Source organism: Marmota flaviventris, unplaced genomic scaffold, assembly GCF_047511675.1.
Source record: "Marmota flaviventris isolate mMarFla1 unplaced genomic scaffold, mMarFla1.hap1 Scaffold_320, whole genome shotgun sequence".
Lineage (NCBI taxonomy): Eukaryota > Metazoa > Chordata > Mammalia > Rodentia > Sciuridae > Marmota > Marmota flaviventris.
Window position 1 is genome coordinate 98,987 of NW_027288187.1, and position 21,581 is coordinate 120,567.

At 43.9% G+C, this 21,581-nt stretch overlaps 1 non-coding gene across 1 annotated transcript; it reads left to right on the forward strand.

Moving 5' to 3' along the window:
* Window positions 1-3,216: 3,216 nt before the first annotated feature.
* Window positions 3,217-3,288, forward strand: Trnav-cac (transfer RNA valine (anticodon CAC)). Its single transcript has one exon. It is a non-coding gene; the product is annotated as a tRNA-Val (tRNA).
* Window positions 3,289-21,581: the final 18,293 nt, after the last annotated feature.

The following is a 21,581-nucleotide window of genomic DNA, read 5'->3' on the forward strand; positions in this document are numbered from 1 at the left end:
CTGGAGAAAATGATGTTGCAAATACTCTTGAACATATCATCATCTATGAGGCTGTAAAAAAAAGACACTAAAATGTAGTAAAACTGGTCTTAATGAAATGATGTTGGTGAGTATTTAAATGAAAAGGCAAAATACATTAGTGTGTAACAGAGTGGGGAAAAGTCATCCATATCTCTTTTCACTGAACACTGTATGTTCATGTATGAGTCCCACTTGGATTCGTTTCATAGGAAAGTATACGTTTGCATGACCATGGACAAGAACTGAGGATTTCTGAGATGCCTACCTACTGAGGTGTGCAATGCATTAAAAATTAGGAGCTTGGTACAGTGATGTTTTTTCTGTAATTTCAGCAAAACTGGAGGCTATAGTCAGAGTATTTCAAGTTTGAAGCCAACCTCTATATCTTAGTCAGTCTCAGCATAAAAAAAATATCAAGGGCTGAAGATGTAATTCAGTGATAGAGGGCTCCTGGGTTCACTTCCCACTAACCAAAAATAAATGTGTGTATCTTTGAGAAATCTCCTCTCGGGTTGTTAAAGATTTTGCCACTGCAAGACAGATCCTATATTCATCCTGAAATTTACCAATGTTAATGCCATTTTGTTGTTCAGTGATTCACAAACTTCCCTCAAAACTAAAGAACCCCACATTCTACCCTAAAATAACGTCGTATTTTCAATATATTAAACATATACATACATTTCATCCCGGTACCTCTTTTTGCACGGGTCCTATTGTGCATTTAACTTGTGACCTTGCAGTGTCCGTGTAGCCTCCCAGCCCCTCACGGGCTGAGATGTGTGAAGTACCGAGTTCGAGTCTCAGCACGGCATATAAATAAATAAACTCTATTGACAACTAAAAAAAAAATGGCCAGGGTGCTGCCTATTTATCAGGTTTTAAAAACGGGCAGAGGCAGGAGGGCAGGATAAATGGATTTTCCTACCCTGAGCCTGAGTGTCCACCAATTTTTCTCCCAGGACAGATTATACACTTGTATCTACGTGTCAGGCAACCCCATAAAGAGGGAGGATCAGTTGCCAAAGTCTGGCCATTTCTCTCTCTTTATTTATTGGCCAATTTCCCTTCTCCTATATCAAACGTGGTCCCTGAGCATCTAATGTCAGAACACCACAGTTTGCAAACATTGCATGGGAGACTTTTGTTCTGCCAATGACAGTGTAAATACCAGAGAAGCACCCAGTCCCCTCGCTGAACTTTGGCCAGCGCCAACGTGGATGACAATCCATGCACAGAATCAGTATTGAATCATGATTTCTCTCTCTCTCTCTCTCTCTCTCTCTCTCTCTCTCTCTCTCTCTCTCTCTCTCTCTCTCTCTCTTTTCCAAACAAAAATCAACAGGACTGAGATACTAAGATGGTGCCAGCAAAATTTTTAAAAAGTAGCATGTGGATGAAAGAGCACTTTGGAGGGCTCCATACTGACATGTCCATGGCTTTGGTGGGGTCTGTCCTGCTAAGTCCATTGTCCATTGCAGATATCATCAGTGGGAGTTGCACTGGAGACATTCCTACCCAGCACCAGGGTGTGGCAACGGCACGCCATAAAACATCGGATGTTCTTTGGTGGCATTTCGGCGAGTGTCACGCTGGATAACACTACCCTGAAAGAAGACTCAAGTTCAAATTTGGGAGTCTAATAAATGCACACCCTTTTCACATCACTGTACAGTAAAATACAGTCATCTGTCAGGCGATTGAAATTCAGGGAACATTTGTACTAGGAATGGAGTATTCTCACCCTGGACGGGAGATAGTTGCAAACACACACAACGTCTAGTAGGGGTCCGTCATGGCTGGCAGGTGCTTGGGGTCTATGCTCTGTCCATCAACAGATAAATGAATAGAGGAAATGGGGTAGGTACATAGGGAATGGTATGCATTCAGCTCTAAGAAAGGTTTGGCATCTGTGTACATATGGGTATAGCTTTGGGATGTTTACAGATTTTAACAGCAGAGGAGATGGGTGCAGTGATGCACACCTGTCATCCCATTGGCTCGGGAGGCTGAGGCAGGAGGATCGCGAGGTCAAAGCCAGCCTCAGCCAAAGGGAGGCCCTAAACAGCTCATTGAGACCCTGTCTCTAAATAAAATGCAAAATAGGGCTGGGGATGGGGCTCAGGGGTCGAGGGCCCCTGAGTTCAATCCCTGGTATCCCTCCTCTCAAAAAAAAAAAAAAAAGCAGGAGACACATCATTCAATCCAACAGATGGGTAATACTAAGCACTAAAATCCAATTTATCACCGGAGCTAAAATTAAACAGGAACGAAAAGGCAAATATTCCTTAGTGGCTCTTGCAAAAACCGTACTGGGGAAAAATAACAGAAAGCACAGTTGTTCTCTCACATAATTAACTGAATTGTGACTTGCATTTTGCTGAAATATTAAATGTCAAAATTGAACCATTATATTCAAAGTCCATCAGTGATAATAAAATTGAGACTCTTGATAATGCTCAATTTTTTTTTAAACTAAGGGTTAAGCCCAGGAGTGTTTAACCACTGAGCCACAACCTCAGCCCTTTTTATTTTTTAATTTTGAGACAGGGTCTTGCTAGGTTGTGTAGGACCTTGCTAAGTTGCCGAGGCTGGCCTCTATTTTCCTGAACCTCCTGAGTCAGCCTCCTGAGCCACGGGATGACATATTACTTATGATCCTTAGAAGTGATTTTTAGCCAGCAGGTCACAGGATGCCACATCGGCAAACAAATTCAAATATTAAATGTCAAAATTCAACTCTTATATTCAAACTGAGAATCCATAACTTCCAAGTCCCTCTAGAACACACCTCCACTGTTCATGAAAGGTGAAGAAGGTCACAATGAAGTTCAAGGTCACAGTGAAGTCTTCACAGAGAGAGAGAGAGAGAGAGAGAGAGAGAGAGAGAAGCCTCATAGGTGGTCCATGATTGTAATCTATCACCTTGAGAATTGGAGACCTTGAAGCTGTCAATCAATCAATCAATCAATCAACAAAACTATGCAGATTGTCAGCTGGTACTAATTATATACTGGGTAGACACCTCCCTTCAGGGAATATGGGTTTTCTTGTATATTTTACCTCCAATCACATGGAGCTCTTATCAAATGCAGTTAAAAGAAAAAGGCTTCTTGCTCCCTAGTATAAAGATGTTATTATATATTTGTTTTTAAAATTAATAATCATAGTAATTTCCCATTGCTTTCCAACAGCTGGAGATGTGGCTCAGTTGGTAGAGCGCTTGCCTCACATGCACAAGGCCCTGGGTTCAATCCCCAGCTCCACACATAAATAAATACAAAAATAAAAATAAAGCCGTCTTCCAATTGCCTTTGAACTGCTTTTTCTTGAGGGGATACTGTGTGCCATGACTTTAGCTAAAGTTGATGAAGAGTTCTGAATAATACAAAATACCACATGCACAAGGTAACGTAGCTGACTGTGAGCCATGCATTCCTGTAGCAATTTACAAATGTGCATTTAATTCTCATAATAACCCCATACAAACCATTCTGTTGGCATCGAGTGGCAAAGAAGCCTATAAAAAAGGAATTGAAATCACTCCTTGATAATCTAACGGCTCACCTTCATATCTATATTATATTTGAGATCTTTCTGCTGTGATATTTTCTCACTTTCTGCAGGATTAGAAGTATCAAAACGGAATGTTGGAGGTCTCTTGCTGTTTTTGCAATATCTAGTGTTTGCATTTAAAAGAGACTTAAATATATTTACTTTCTAGGTTTTAGAGACATAGGAAAAAGTGAAGCTATAGTACAGATATTCCACAATGAATCCCACTTTAATATAGTTACAATTCAGTAAATAATAAATAATACTAGGAGGAAGAGCAGGAGACGAGATCAAATAGTTCATGGGCAGGAAGCAGGTCAGGGCATAGGGTGGTACTTAAATGAGGTGGGTCGAATTATGTCCTGCTCACGTACACATAGGGCACCGTGAATTTCGCTATCATGCATCATAATAATAGTAATGCACCAAAAAATTCATACATAGGACACTTAGTTGATTATATATATATATAAAAATAAATCTACAGATCAGCCATAGGAATTAGGAAATGAATTTGCAAGATTGCAAATGTAATTTAATTGCATTCCTGTGTGCCCTGGAGGATCAAAGGGATCTTTCAACAAGATCCTGTTTATATTACTGAAAACATAGTCCTAGCATTGAAAAAAAAAATTCATCTCCTAAAGAAGAAGAACGCCTTTCATCTTGGGGCTGCACCCATTCACAGGCTGACATTTGTGTGATCTGCAGCCAATGCATACGCTAAATAGGGCTTCCCAGTTCGAGGTAGGGGACACAGAGAGTCCCTTGCCCTCAGATTAACCTCGAGAGAGCCGGTGATTGTCAAGGGCAAGTTCCTCTTCCTCCTTGGGGTCATTTGACTATTGCAAAATCTAGGCGCTCAGCCAAGGAGCCAGGCTGCCGCGGGAGCTGGGGTTGGCTCGGAGCCCTGCGCAGGTCTAAGTGCCGCACACGGGGCCAGCGCCACCTGCTGGCCACGTCCGGGAACGGCGGCCGGTGCGTCCCGGGCTGCGGTTTCCCCAGGGAGCTTGGCCGCCTGCCCAGGGAACGCAGCTGGCAGAATTCCCCACCTGTCAATCAAACCAGAGGGAGGATCCACTCCTAAGAGATAGGGCTTGCAGAAAAAAGGAGGAGAGGGAGCGGAAGAGGGCGACAAAGGAAGGCAGAGGGGAGAGGAGGAAGCCAAGGAGGAGGATGGGGGTGGGAGAAGTGGATTATTTGAATCCAGGCAAACACCTTAATAAGCAGGATGCCTTTTGTTTAAGAATGGAAGGGGAAACATGAATTTTATAGGTCATCTACTATACACATGTAATCTATATACCAAGTATAAGTTTTCATTAATATATAACGTGTATGTGTGCATGTACATCTATTCTATAATTGCACATAGACAGTATTTTTTATTTTTATCTTCATTAAAATCCGTTTTGAATTAATTAGTATTTTGTATTTTATCTTCATGCAAAATCCATTTCGAATTAATTGATTACCAAAGCACAATTTCATACTTTCTAGTTCGTCTGCATTGAAAAATCTGTTCCAAAATAATGGATCATTAAAACCCACTTCACCAATGGGCGAATGCTTTTCTGGATTGGACAGTGTTTTCTGTTGAGCTCCAACAGCTAAAGGTTGTCATGATTTTACTTTCCTGGGTGAATTCGAGACATTCAAAGCAAATGCCTCTTTTTTTTTTTTTTTTTCTTCCAACACATTTAGAATTCCTTGTAAAATAATACACTGCCGGCTACTTTTCTTGGATCTATGAATGATGGGCACTTCCTTGGAGACCTTTGGCCTAAAGAATAAAATCCCACCATCAAGTCCAGTTTTGCCAATTTAAAGACATAACGATCCATCTGTGATACGGGAAGAAGTAATTTTCTTTTCTTTTCTTTTTTTCTTCTAATGCACAAAGGACTGGCAGACTCTCTTGTGCTCAAAGGACCCCTGGAGGAGATGTGTGTGCTTCCAATTTAAACAGCAGTGTTCTTCAAATTTGCTCGACGGCTTCTTAAAAGTAAGCACCAAGCCTTGGCTGTGGGCAATTGGATGTTTGCTGTTTTTTTTTTTTTTTTTTTTTTTTTTTTTTTTTCCCGACAAGAAACAAGGATATTTGAGCAATTAATCAGAATGATAGACATCACTTGGCGCCCGGTATATGTCTGTCTCTGCAGGATCCGTCCTGCAAAAGCCATTTTGTAAGGGTGAGGTTTGCTGATGGACTTAGATACCTCTGTATGGACGGAGCACCGAGTCTGGTTAATTGCACAACACCTGTTTATTTTTAGGCTCCAAGGATGGATTTCAACAAAACAGAAAATCTGATTTCTTTTGATTCGATGATGATTACTATTATTATTAATTATTATTATTACCATTGAGTATTTTAATTACAAGAAATACCTGCATTTTTTTTTTTTTTGTGTGTGTGTGTGTGTGTGTGTGATGCTTTGCAAAAATTCATGCTCCTGAATCCTTTCATCACTGCATGACACCAAGGTGCATTGAAGCCCCCCTACGGTTCCATACATATGGACCATAACTGGGTGTTTGCATTCTCTGAACAGGCCTGAGTCAGGAATCGGGGATCTCTTGTCCTCGCCAAGGCAAACATTGCAGAAAAGCAACTGGAAGGGGGAGAGATTTATTTTGGCTCGCGGCTTTTGCAGGTCTTAGTTCATGGTGGACTGGTTCCAAGGCTCCAGGGCTAACTCCCCTAACTCCCTTCCATGAGGTCTCTCCTCCTGATTCCCACCCACCCCCCCGCAATGGTCCACACAGCTATGAATCCACCAGTGGATTAATCCACTAAGGAGAGCTGAGAATTCACGATCTAATCACTTCCCCAAAGTCTCACCTCTGCAATTTGCTGGGATGGATATGATAATTCAGGAAAGAGAGATATTTGGTTTCCAGCTAGAATACATGTGCACAGTGAGCTCCTTATTTTTTTTTTTTAATGCCTGCATTTCTTGTAACGCTTTGTAAAAATTCATGCTCCTGAATCCTTTCGTCACTGCATGATACCAAGCTGCATCGAAGCCCCCATGGTGTTCCGTAAATAGGGACAATAATTGGGTGTCACTTTAAAAACCCATGGCACGGAGCTCAGGGTGCAGACGAGTGATGGAGGATTTGCTTAGTGGACCCAGGGTCCTGGGTTTGTTAGACCCTGAGCCCTTCAAAAAATAAATCAGAGATAAATAAATGAATTATCCAGCTAATTTAGACGGCACAGCTCCTGTTTTGGTTAAACAAGGGTCCTTCCCACTGGGGGCAGAGATGAATATTCAAGTTCCAGTTAAAAACATCGACAGGGAGCGGAGAGGCAGTAATTGGGAAGAAACATCTGACGCGGCTCTAAATGCTCTCGGTGGCTATTGTCAAGGAAACGGGCCAAGATTCCTCAGGGGAAGTAGAAGGAGATGCAGAGGAATAGATTATTCTTAGTAGACCTAAGTTCTCCTGCAAAAATGATCAGAATTTCCAAAACAAGTAGGAGGCTACTTCTGATTTCTTCAGATAGTTGCATATATATATATATATATATATATATGCAACTATATATATGCAACTATATATATGCAATTATATATATGCAATTATATATATGCAATAATATATATATTATTGCACATATATACAATAATATATGTTATTGCACATATATGCAACAATGTGTATATTAATGCATATATATGCTAGAATATTCTGATACTGAATCAATATGGAGTAAAGGAAATGTAATTATTTATAACTCCATGGCTGTGGCCCAAGGGGAGCAGAACAAGATGGCGGCAGGGCCTGGAGGAGGAGAGCAGCTCAGGACAGGGCACCAGGGGGCAGAGAGAGCTCTGCTCACCAGGGACAGGACAGAGACCCCAAAGGCACAGCCCAGGGACCCCCTCCTCCAGCCACACCCCACCTGCTGCAGTCACCACCCAGTGAGTCCATCCAAGTGGATTAATCCACTGATGAGGATACACCTCTCATAATCTAATCCCCTCACTTCTGAGCCTTCTTGCACTGTCTCACAGATGAGGTTTTGAAGGGCACCTCATATCTACCACACATTGTTACATTGATTATTTTTTTCCTCTAAATTGTTCTTTCGGCCACAGTGATTTTTTAAAAACTGGTATATGTAGGTACACCTATATGCATATATTTGTCTACACTATGAGCACAATAAATTCTGCATTAATTCTGAAACTCTCACATGTTTTCAAATGCCTCGTTCTTTGAAGTTTTCTAGACTGCAGACTGCAGTCTCTACAATTTCCCCCCCCCCAAAAAAAAAAAAAAAACCTTAAAAATTCCATTTACTAGAGTAACTTTTTTTTTTTACACAAATTATTTTGCATCTTAACACAATTTTAAATAACTAGTTCCGGGGACATGGTGGCTTCCTCTATTATTTTAATAGATGTGTTTCTCATTCATTTTTGGCTCAGCAAGTTGATTTATGTCAACCTGAGAAAATATTTTTTTAAAATATTTATTTCTGAGGTGTAGGTGGACACAATACGTTTGTTTTATTTATTTTATTTTTATGTGGTGCTGAAGATCCAACAATTATTTGTTAGTATCTGGGTGGCTCGGTGCATGCGTGTGTGTGTGTGTATGTGCGTGCGTGTGGGTGGGTGCAGTTCTGTGTGTGTGCATGTGTGTGTGTTTGTACCCATTTTATTGATGCACAGATATGCATTGATCAATGATTGTCCTCGGGGTCAAGCCTATTAAGCTGTCGTCACCTCACAGAGCTGAGTGTGACAGGCACCGGCAAGGGTGACATTTAGGATCCGCTCTTAGCAAGTGAGCCTGTGACACAGTGCTGTGATCTGCCGCGGACCTGGGACCCACCGTGGGACTTACGCTACTTACTGAGCTTTTGCAAACTTTGAGCATCTTAAATCTGTTTTGTGCACCCACAGCTCCTGGAAAAGCCGTTCCTCTGTCTCTGCCCCTATGAATGCACACGGTGTCGGCTCCCCTCCCTCACCCCTTCCAGAAGATGCAGAGAAGATGCGAGTTCATGACACGCTCTTTTTGCAAGTGTTACTGAGAACTCTGTAGGATATTTGTGTGCCTCTCCGTCTTGCAAATTTTTTTTTTTTTTTTTTTTATGAAGCAGATGACTTTGACCTGTGTCCAAAAGCAACCCATCCAAGCCATGAGCGTCTCTGTGGAAATAGCCAAGACTGCCATTAATTCTCTACAAATGCACCCAAAATACCACGTTCACAGATCTGCACTCTGCAAACCGTCGGCGTTTTGGACACTGATCTGCACAGGGCTGGCCTGGGCATGTCTCGGGAAGCTCTTAAGTCCTCCTCCAGCTTTAATTGAATAACGGATTTTTTTTTTTTTGTCATAAGGCTAATGGGTCCATTTGGGGGGTCAAGCTTCCCGTGAGAAGAACTCGGTGCCAAGAGGGACAGTTAATTACCAGGTTTCCCATTTAGAAGGGTCCTCCTGTCTCATGACAATGGGTTCTCTGCAGGATGTCACCTCCCCGCCCATCTGAACTCGGTCAGAGCCCACGTGCCCATCTCCTACACACAGAGGTTCTCATGGGTGAAAATGTATACACTGAATACATCGCTGATGGTATATAGATTCATAGATGATTAAATAACATGCATTAAATGCAAAAAATATATATGAAATGTATAAAGGCTACATCTATAGATGCATTGACCATCTACATTTAAATGGTGATAAAAATCCAATACTCAGCCAAACTGAGAGTGGAAGAAATATTAGGATACTCAAGTAGATGGTTAAGGCTCAAATAGGAGGTGTTCCCCCAAACCTCATGGGTGACAATATAAATGTGAGCAGATTTTAGGGGTGAAGTGATTGGAAGATGATCCAAGGGATAGTTAAGACATTTATCTAATGATGACTTTTGAGTCCAGAGAGGGATGTTGGAAGATCATATTCAAAAACATCTGAATAGCAGTTGCAAGGATGTAGAGAATAAAGGGATTAGAAATGGAAAATGTGGTCGGGCACAGTGGCACACACATGTCATCCCAGTGGCTCGGGAGGCTGAGGCAGGAGGATCGTGAGTTCAAAGCCAGCCTCTACCAAAGGGAGGCCCTAAGCAACTCAGGGAGTCCCTGTCTCTAAATGAAATGCAAAATAGGGCTGGGGACGGGGCTCAGTATTCAAGGACCCCTGAGTTCAATCCCCAGTACCAAAAATAAAAAAAAGAAAAAAGAAAGAAAGAAAAGAAATGTTAAAAGTGAAATTTGACCATCAAATTTGTGCAGGCTGTCCTTGAACAAGAAAGCACACATCTAGGAAGAGGTAATTCCTGAACCCCATACTGCAGTTCAAGCCATGAAAATGATACAGTTGCAAGGAAATGTTTTCCAAGGGATCTGAAGGTGAATAGATCGACTTAGTGTTAACATATAAAAAAAAAAAAAAGTAACATCGTGATCTGGGCTTGATATTTTCTTTGAGTAAATCTCAGCTGCCCTTTGACAGTTGACTCTACCAGGAGAGATCCCGTCTGTATTCACATCCACACCTGAGATATGGCTGGAAAGGCTCCCGGAACGATCTCAAATTCACGGCTTTAGTATTCTCAGGAGGATTTTCTTAGCAATAAAATGCAGCTGATGCCTCTGAGCATCTAGAGGTAGCGTTATGTGTGTCTTTAAATATTTTGTGCAAATCAATGTTATCAGAATAAACCAATAATTATGCATTCAGTATCATCTTCAGATTTTTTTTTTCTAAAATGAAGATCATTTAATGCCTAAGCATTAATGGTAACATGAAGATGAAATTAGAAAAACGAGAACATTCTCTCCTGTCTCTCTCTCTCTCTTTCTGTTTTTAGGATCTAACCTAAGGCCTTCAGAAGGCTCAGCTACCCACCTGGGACCCATGGCAAATTCATTAGAAGATTTGTTTCTCTAATCACACTTTTCTAAATGGGAAAATAATACGTTTTCTCTGTTCCGAAACTATTATTAAGTCAGCCTTTCACACATAAGGCAAAAAAAAATATATTAATTGCTTTCAGATTCGGTTTTGCAAAACAGCTCACAGGGGGGCTAAGAAAAATGCACATTTAGAGATTGGGTTCCGAACACGGTTATCTGCAATGGTTAGGTTTCAGGCCTTGGCAAGAAGCGGCTTATTTTTTGTTTCCCTGAGGAATTGCAGATGGAATCTGTTAAACAGGTAGTTGTAAAAAATGGGTCATTGTGCCAGGCACGGTGGTGCACACCTGTCATCCCAGCAGATCAGGAGGCTGAGGCAGGAGGATCATGAGTTCAAAGCCAGCCTCAGCAAAAGCGAGGCCCTAAGCAACTCAGGGAGACCCTGTCTCTAAATAAAATGCAAAATAGGGCTGGGGAGGGGGCTTAGGAGTCGAGTGACCCTGAGTTTAATCTCTGGTACCAGGAAAAAAAAAGAGTATAAAACTGTAGTCATAAAAAAGAAAAAGTAACTATGTATTGATTTGCAATTAACACCCCCTCCCCGCTGAAGAAATAGATATTTATGAAATATATTTTGGGAAAAAAATATTCATTAAGTAGACATGGTTAATATTTATAGGGAAGTACACTTGTAGATTTCTTCGCCTGATTAACTGCGTATCAGGAAGCCAGCAGGGTGAGGATTATGTGAGAAATTGGATGAGAAGTCATCTATGTTTGCTACATCAAGATGATTTTTCTTTGATTAGACTAATTCCAGGTATAGAGATCCTCCTTAATCAGAGGAAGCAAGCGTTTTCCGTAGCGTTGGATGAAAGTCTAAATTTATCCTCGCCCCGAAAGTATAATGTAACTCATCTCCAGCTCATCAATTAGGGACTGTTATTCCAATTCTGCTCCTGATCACGGCAAATGAGATAATTTATGTTACATCGAGTTGATTTTTTTTTCCTCTTAGTGAGATACTGCAAAATTGGCACTTGGAGCTGGCTTCCCCCTTTTGGCTCTTATAGGACAGCAGAGGCCCTGTATTTCTGAAGAAGTTGTTTATTCTTGAGGGCAGGATGAATTTCAGTCCTCCAGAATAGGTTGAATTCCAGAGAACCTGGTAAATCACCTCCATGTTGGCCCTTGACCACATGTGTCAGTCAGCTTTCTGTTACTGTAACAAATGCTTGATGTATTCCACTTTATAAGAGAAAAAGGTCTACCTTGTCTCACAGTTTTGTAGCTTTCAGGCCACATTTGCTTAATCCCAGACTTTTTGGCGGTTTGATGAGGCAGAATATCACAGAACTGATCTCATGGTGCAGAAAAGATGCTCCCTTCATGGCTGGAAAGATAAAAAGGAGAGAGGAAAAAATCAGCGGCTCACATTCCCCTTCCAGGACCTGACTTGCTCCAATTAAGCTCCACCTCTTAAAGGGTCCACCACCTTTGAATAGTTTGGTGTTTTTACACCAAGTTTTCTGTGCATGAGCCTTTAGGAGTCATTTAATTTGGAAAATATGTCATGACTTTTCTGGTTTTGCCAGAAACAAAGAACAGATGACATCATTTCTATACATGATACTAGGACAAATAACAGGGGACCCGGTTTAAAGAGGAATGCTTTCTCCATAAAGACAAGCATGCAAAAAGATGTCCTATGGATGCAGGAACCATGTTTATGGCTAGATCATCTATCACCTCATGCAGTGCTAAATTTCCAATCTGGAGTGTCCCCCAAAGAACCATGTGTGGATAGAAAAGTCCCCTATGTGGCACTATTAGAAGGTAATGGGCCCTTTAAGATGTGGGGCTTGATGAGAGATCTTTAGGTCCTTGGGGGTGTGGCCTGGGATCCCAGCCCCTCCCCTTCCTCCCTCTCACTCTCTTCTCCCAAATGAACAGGAGTCAAGCACCTCAGCCTTCCCCTCCTCTCCCAAATGGGGAGCCCAATTCAACCCTTTCTCTTTATAAACTGGGCATCTCACTTATTTGTTACAGTGACGGAAAGTTGAGCAAATACAGACTTTATTTTTATTGGATTTGATTAATTAATCATTTTTTGAGGACCAGTGGAGCTAAAGATCTCCTTATTTTTTGCAAAAATCCCTGACCCAATACAATTTCCTTAACCCTAGTGCTCATGGGAACTATTAGGTCTCTAGATATTTCTAAGCACACAGTAAATTTGGGGTGTGGAAACATTTTTTTTTTGGAATGGCTCTAAAACGATTTCAGGTTTTTGGATGGCTTGGGACTTCACATTCTCAAAGGAAGGACGTACCAATTCTTAACTCTGTACTGATATTATCAAATCTGAAAATCTCCCAAGTCTGTGACACCTCGGGTTCCAGAGCCTTTCAGATAAGGGAGCTAAAACCCAGATCCTATTTTCTTTATCTGATCATCCATCCATGAAGAGGCCAGTGGTTTCCAGATCTTTGCTCTGAATGTCTGGGCTGAGATTCCATTTCACGGTTGTGAATCGTGCTGCAGTGAACACGGGCGTGTGGGTGTCTCTACAGGGTGGTTATTTTATCTCCTTTGGATGTGCATTCAACAGAGGGGTGCTGAATCACCGGTTAGCTCCACTTTTAATCTTCTGGGAAAAATGCATGCTGTTTTCCAAAATGGCGGCACCCATCCACATTCCATCCACCATATTGGATTGCATTGGAAATAATCATAAATGCATGGAAGTATAATTTACTCCAAGTCAACTTCCACACCCTCATCTACATTTTTTTTTGTCCCTTGTCTTATAAAAGAAGCTATAATGTTGCAGAGGTGACCCCACCTTGGGAGTCTGGATATCGGAATTAGCCTTTGGGGACATGATATCTTTCAACCTTTGAAGAATTAAAATTATGACCTTTTCATTGTCATAATTCTGGAATCTGGAGTTGGAATTAGTGGGTCTTGGTCAGAGCGTCAACTAGCATTCCCCAGATCTACCTAGCTACCAAAATTCTGATTATTTGGTCGCCGTTTCCAATAACATCTCTTAAGGTCTGAGAAACCTTCCTCAGAATGTCCGCCTTAATAAAGAGCATTTAATAGACACGGGTTTTCATCAATCAGGTTCCAATGAGATTAACACTGGAGGACTTGGATTCTTCCCAATCCAATTTACACAACATACGTTTGGACTCCTTCTCTGAGACGTGCTCAAACTAGAAATTATTGGACAACTTGTCTGCAGTAAGGGAATATGTGAGCCCTGGGAAATAATTATGAGAAAATTCATAAACTGTCCTGTTCGTATATATTTCTGCTTTGAAATCACATCTTAATGCCCCGTTTTTTAATATTTAGCTTTGGGGACGAGACACAGTGTGTTGAAATGTTCCTTAGTCTCCTTTCTTTACTAGAATATGAAAGCTATAGATTTAAAAATAAAATTTTTGTCATTGTTGTTGAATAAATTGTATCCCCCCCCAAAAAATGTGCATGTTCAAGACTTTAAAAGGAGCCCATCTCAGGACCCTTCACTAATGACCTCTGCAGAGACCCTGTTCCCACACCAGGTCCCACTCACAGGTCCTGGGGTCCAGATGTGGACAGGACCCGCCTCTTACAATATTGCTCCGTTGTTGAGCATCTGCGTATGGAATTAAGTGGGATAAATAGAGAAACCCACATGCAGTTATTGAAGGGCTCATGGGGCAGGTCTACGTTGATGTCATGGAAAAGGTCCTCAAAGACGTAGTCTTAGGGAAGACTTCGGGGTGGACTTACTTACCAACCCATTTTATTTTATTTTATTTCGTTTTGAGACAGGGTCTCCGTAAGTTGCTTAGAGCCTTGGTCCACTGTTGAGGCTGGCCTCCAATTTAACTAATATAAATGAGGCTCATGTATTTAAGCCAATATTCTTCTTCTTTTAATCTGTGGTTGAACCCAGGGGTGCTTAACCACCAAGCCACATCCCCAGCCTTCTCTGTTTTTTAATTTAGAGACAGGGTCTTGCTAAGTTGCTTAGGGCTTTCCTAAGTTGCTGAGGCTGGCCTCCAATTGTGATCCTTGTGCCTCGGCCTCCGAAGTTGCTGTTATTACAAGGCTGTGCCACCGTACCCGGCTTTTTGTTCTTCTTTGAAAACAAACTAATTCCTATTTCAGTTGTTCCTGGGGGGACTCGGAGTAACAGAGACCTTTCCTTCCATTTCTAGATACTGTGTTTTCTTGCAAAACTCTTGGCTCCGGAACACACAAAAACAGGATGATTTGTGTGCCTTGGTTTTGCTCACTTGGTCCTGTCCCTCCAAAAATGGTCATAAGATTGGATGCTTGGTCCCCAGGTGGAGGGACTGGGAAGTGTTTCAGATGTTGGAGTCCCTTAGGTCCCCGGAGGAGGCTGCTTTTGGAAGGTAATTCTCTTCCTGCCACCCCCGGAGTCCTCCAGGAAGGAGATGCTCTCATCCTAGAACCTTCAATGTGTCACCTACACATGGAACTCCAACACCGAGAGCTGAATCACCTCTTTTTTATTTTCATGCATAGACTGACAACTTCTTTCTTTTTTAAAAAAATAAAATGCATATGTTTCTGAATACCTTGTGGGTCCTCTATTTCTGATTAGTGATTGACTATGTTTGAATCTTTGAGACCATTCAGTCAGTGGTATTCGAATCCACGCTGGAAGGGGGTCTCTCTCTCTCTCTCCCCCCCCCCCTCTCTCTCTCTCTCTCTCTCTCTCTCTCTTTTTTTCTTTCTTTAGGGCGAGATTTTTCCTCCAAATTCTTAGGCATGCATTTTGAAGGATGCACATGGGCAAGTTTGGCTCCAAGTGTCTGCAAGATGCAGCATGAAGAATCCGTCAGTGTGAGCATCTGTGCATTAATTATTAGCAGGTCAGATGCAGCCTCCACGCAGCAGATGGATGGAGGGATCGTGTTTCTCTTGCAACCTCTCAAATCTCATGGGTTCGGGGCATTTTCCAAGAGAAGAATTTTCTTTTCTTTTTTTTACAATTGTCTTCGTTTCAAGCTGCATCACCGTGTAGACCCAGCACACGGCTTTTGGCAGCAGCGAAAGCCTGACCTATATAAATTTGTCCCATTTTAGAGCCGTTTTACCAGGTCAGGATATTTTTGTGTGAGCATTTTTTTTTTAAAGTTCTCTGCTCCTCGGGAGCCGGAGGTGGATTTCCTTGCTTTATTTCCTGGGCGCTCTTGAGTGTCCACATTAAACCCACTTAAATGGAGCCTGCCACCTCAGGTTGGTTGCAAAACAAGCAAAGCCCGAGTGGGTCTCCGACGGGCTCTGCCGACTTCCATGAGTTGCACCCCAAATATTTTGAGACCTAAATGGTCATTTTTGCCATCCATAAGTAGTATAAATGGGGCTAATGGATTTACATAAATATTCTTCTACTTTTTTCTTCTTTTTAATCTGTGATTGAACCCAGGGGTGCTTAACCACTGAGCCACATCCATAGCCCTCTCTATTTTTTTTTTTTTTTTTTATTTTGAGGCAGGATCTTGCCTCCCTACATTGCTGAAGCTGGCCTCCAACTTGTGATCCTCCTGCCTCAGCCTCCCAAGTCACTGGGATTATAAGTGTGCACCAATGCACCTGGATAAAGAAATATCCATTAAGACTACCCCGATTCTGGGCTCCTGGTGCTCTAAGGTACAGAGTAGCTCTTACAAGCCTCTTTCCACCTACGACTATCCATTTCCTGTTCACCAGTGTGGATCTTTGTGAGTGTAGACAGGACATCCTCCGTGAAATGAGGGGACTCGCCGCAAACTGGCCGTAGCCAAGAATCTGCATGGATGCTGTTGTGCCGAGGCTTGATGAAGCTCTGGGTAAGACACCTTGCGGGTCTCAGGTACGGTCCCTAAGGTGTTTTGGAGAACTCCCGACCTTGATTCTGGATAAATGATGGTCCTCTGTCGATGCAGCTTGTGGAGGCGATTCGGGTTGGAGGGGGGTCATAAGGACGAGCCACACTGTGGTCACGGTGGCTCTGGAGGAAGAAGAGAGACCTGAGCAGGCATTTGAGCTCCTTCTTCCCTGAGATGCAACAAGAAACCTCCAGCACCACGGCCAAGGAAACCTCTTTTCTTTATAAGTCACTCTGTTGCAAACACTGTGTTACAGTCACTAAAAGCCACCACGACCCTGTTTTTCAATGGAACGTGGTTTGTTCCTATATTGGGGGCTGAGGATGTGGCTCGGAGGTAGAATCAGCACTTTGTTCCCAGGCCTGAGTCCCTGGGTGCCACCCCCAGGGTCACCAGAGGATTTTTTTAACACCCAGGTGCTCCCGACACCGTTTCAGCCCTAAGAGCAGATCCAGGGTTTCTCTGAGCGCTTTTTCAATGACAGGAACATCTTCTTCTGTGTCCTTGAAGCAATGCCTCCTAAGGTCCGAGTGTCACCTGCCACCTAGATGGGGTCTGATGTATTTCCCCCTTATTCATCCATGATTTTGGGGGGGAATTAGCTTATTTCACTTAGCAGGACTTGCACTTTTTTGTAGGGGGAGGTGCCAGGGGTTGAACCCAGGAGACCTTAACCCCTGAACCCCATCCTCAGCCCTTTATATGGTTTATTTAGAGACAGGGTCTCCTCCAGTGCACTCATCCATCCATTCACCTACATACCAACCTGGGTGATCTACCAACCTCCCTGTCGACTTATTGACCTATCTATCTATGATCATCCACTTGTCTATCATCCACTTCTCTAAGTGGCCGAGGCTGGCCTCCAATTGGATCCTCCTCCCTCAGTCTTATTTATTTGTTGTTGTTTTTTTTCAAATGGTTGATTTAAATAAAAAATTAAAAGCCCAAGGCATTTTGGTGCCTGTCTGTAATCCCAGTGGCTCTGGAGGCTGAGGCAGGTGGATTGTGAGTTCAAGGCAGCCGTAGCAATTAAGTGGTTAATTAATTAATAAACCTTAAGCAGCTCAGCAAGACCCTGTCTCTAAATAAAACATCAAAAGGGCTGGGGATGAGGCTCAGTAGTTAAAGTGCCCTGGGTTTAGTCAGGCAGGGTGGTGCACACCTGTAACCCCAGCAACTCAGGAGGCTGAGGCTGGAGGATCACAAGTTCAAGGCCAGCCTCAGCCATTTAGTGAGACTCTAAGCAACTCCATGAGACCCTGCCTTAAAAATTTAAAAAAATGAATAATAATTAAAAAATAAACAAATGAATGCTGCTAATGCATTCATGCTAATGCTCAACCACCCCTGGATTCAATCTCTAGGACCAAAAATAAATCCGTAAATAAATGAATTAGTTAAGTAAATTAAATCGAAACAAAATTACCTGGATCTATTCTGCACAGTAATAATTTTACCAGAGCAATTGTCTCCTCAGAGCCCATGATTGATTTGAACACAAAATTTATCTCTGACTTTTTTTTTCTTCCAAAAAAATGACCACGAAGGCTACCATCAAATCCGTCCACAGTGTCTCATGCTGCGGCAGATTAACAATTGCTGTGCCTGTGGGGCGGAAGGTCCCTGAGACCCATACTGAGCATGGAAATTTGAGCAAACACCTCGGTTCTTTCCTCTCAGGTTCAAGGTGGAGCCAGCTGCCCCCAAATCTGCAACCTGAGTGGAGGTCCCGGTCCCTCTCCGTGCCAGCCAATCCTGCAGAGATGGAGATCAGCAGGTGTGATCCTCTTGGTCCTGATGCAGGTGAAGCAGCATCGACATCCACGGTGACTACGGCTGTGACCATGCATCCAGGGACACCTAGGACTCAAGTTTGCAGCTTTAAACTCTTTGGTGATTTTTACAGACAATTAAAACAGCATTTGCTCATATGTCACATATTAACCAGGGAACATAGAAGCAAATATGAACCCAACTTCCGTCTGTCCTTCCTTACTGAGCCACATCCCAGCCCTTTTTATTTCATTTTATTTTATTTTATTTAGAGACAGGGGCTCCTAAATTTGCTTAGGTCCTTGCTGGATTGTTGAGGCCGGCCTCCAACTTGCCATCCTCCTGCCTCAGCCTCCCAAGGCACTTAGATTCCACCTGCTCACCGCTGCCCCTGGCTCTCTATATTTGAATACGTGCCTTGGGGAAATGGAAGTAGCCATTGTGGATGGAACAAAAGAGAAGGAGACAAGTAAATGACTTTTTGATGTAACATTTCTGCAAAATATTATTGCAGAAACTAAACTTGCTTCCCAATGCATCCCCTCGTGCCCTGCCTTTTTGGTCTGGTACTTTCCAATTTCATAAGCTACTGGGTTTCATTCTGCATGATCAGGGCGGGCCCAGGATCTTCCTTTATTGCTGTTTCATTAAAAATTAATGCAGCGGGAGCTCCCGTTTGAGAGGGGGGTGGATCCCGGTTGCTTAAAGTACGAGGGTCGCCTCATCCTTGCAAAATAAGGAGTCGGGTTTTTAACATTTTGCAGAGGAGACGCTTGTACACGGAGAGCCAAGGAGGTGTCCAAAAATCACACGCAGGACGAGGCGGGTGAACTAGAGACAGCATCATGGGGCAGCCGTGTGTCCCCAACTGCCAGAGGACCTCACAAGGACACGGTGCAATACAAAGATCAGCAGGTGGATCGTTGCATGAATGTCACCGTCACGTAGGGCACCCCGAGACCTGGGGGGGGTGTGCATAAATCAATGTCAGACACCCAGAAACAGGGAATCTGGTTGTCTTTGATGCTTTAGCATTTAAGTCCCTTAAAAGTTACAGGGGACAATTCCAACACCTTTTATTGGGGTTCACAAGGGACGGCTTAGTGACTTAGTGCTTCCATGTTAGAAATGGAAACGGAAACTCAGAGCTTTGTCCTGCTTTGGAAAGTCCACTGGGTGCCTTCACGTACAGGGAGCAACATGGAGAGTAGGAGCCGTGCCTACCCCACGTCACCTGGGGATAGTGAGGACAGTTTCCACGATGATGGAGGGGACCTGGGACTTTGCCGTCGGGTTTTACTGTGGATGAAAGTCTCCGAGGTCCTCCTCCAAAGAACAGAGCGGGTCCAGTGTGCAGCCTGGATGGGGCCCTGCGGACAACAGGCTGCGGCTGCTGCTCAGCTGAGGGACAGAACGGGGTGAAAAGGGGGGGGGGAATGGGAATTTTGTAGAACGACAGAAGTGGATGGAAAACCCTGCCCTCCTACGAGCACCAGAGAGAACCCAGAGACCCCCAACCTCACGTTGAGAATCTTGGCCTCTCTCTCTCTCTCTCTCTCTCTCTCTCTCTCTCTCTCTCTCTCTCTCTCTCACTCTCTCTCTCCCCTAACCTATCTATCCCACTACTCATTTCTCACCTATCACCTTCTCTCCTTCCTTCCTTTCTCTGCACTCATCCATCCATTCACCTACATACCAACCTGGGTGATCTACCAACCTCCCTGTCGACTTATTGACCTATCTATCTACGATCATCCACTTGTCTATCATCCACTTGTGTATCACCCACCTTTATCACCTATCCATGGATCATCTATAACCTAGAATTCATCTGTCTCTCATCCATCCATCCACCCATCCAACCATCTATTCATCCATCCATCCATCCATCCATCCACTCGTCCATCCATCCGTCCATCCATCCATGCATCCATCCATCCACCCACCCATCTATTCATTCATGCATCCACCCATCCACCCACCCATCCACCCATCCAACCACCCACCCATCCACTCACCCACTCACCCATCACCCATCCATCCATCCACCCATCCACTCATCCACCCATCCATCCACCCATCCATCCACCCACACATCTACCCATCTATCCATCCATCCATCCATCCATCCATCCATCTATCCATCCATCCACCAATCCACTCACCCACCCATCCACCCATTCACCAATCCACCCATCCATCCATCCACCCATCCACCCATCCATCCATCCATCCATCCACCCATCCATCCATCCATCCATCCATCCATCCACCCATCCATCCATCCATTCACCCATCCATCCACCCATTCATCCATCCATCCATCCATCCATCCATCCATCCATCCATCCACCAATCCACTCACCCTCCCATCCATCCACCTACCCATCCATCCATCCATCCATCCATCCACCCATCCATCCATCCAACCATCCACCCATCTATCCATCCACCCATCCATCCACCCATCCATCCACCCATCCACCCACCCATCCATCCATCCATCCACCCATCCACCCATCCATCCACCCATCCACCCACCCATCCATCCACCCATACACCTATCCATCCATCCACCCATCCACCCATCCACCCATCCACCCATCCACCCATCCATCCACCCATACACCCACCCATCCATCCATCCACCCATCGATCCACCCATCCACTCACCCACCCATCCACCCATCCACCCATCCACCCATCCATCCATCCACCCATCCATCCACCCATCCACCCATCCATCCACCCACCCATCCATCCATCCATCCATCCATCCACCCATCCATCCATCCACCCATCCACCCATCCATCCACCCATCCATTCACCCATCCATCCAACCATCCATCCACCCATCCATCCATCCAACCATTCATCCATCCATCCATCCATCCATCCATCCATCCATCCATCCACCCATCCATCCATCCACCCATCCACCCATCCATCCACCCATCCATTCACCCATCCATCCAACCATCCATCCACCAATCCATCCATCCAACCATCCATCCATCCATCCATCCATCCACCCATCCACCCATCCATCCACCCATCCATTCACCCATCCATCCAACCATCCATCCACCAATCCATCCATCCAACCATCCATCGATCCATCCATCCATCCATCCATCCATCCATCCATCCATCCATCCATCCATCCACCAATCCACTCACCCACCGATCCACCCATCCACCCATCCATCCACCCATCTACCCATCCACCTACCCATCCACCCACCCATCCATCCATCCATCCATCCACCCACCCATCTGTCCATGCACCAAGTCCCTATCTATCTGTCCACCACTCAGCAAGGGACCTAGGAGTCCAGCTCCATCCATCACTCATGATCCCTTCCCCTCCACCTGTGACCTGGGGACGTTGCACCCACTGACATAATAGACAGCTGCAGACATGAGACCCCAGAGGTAGAA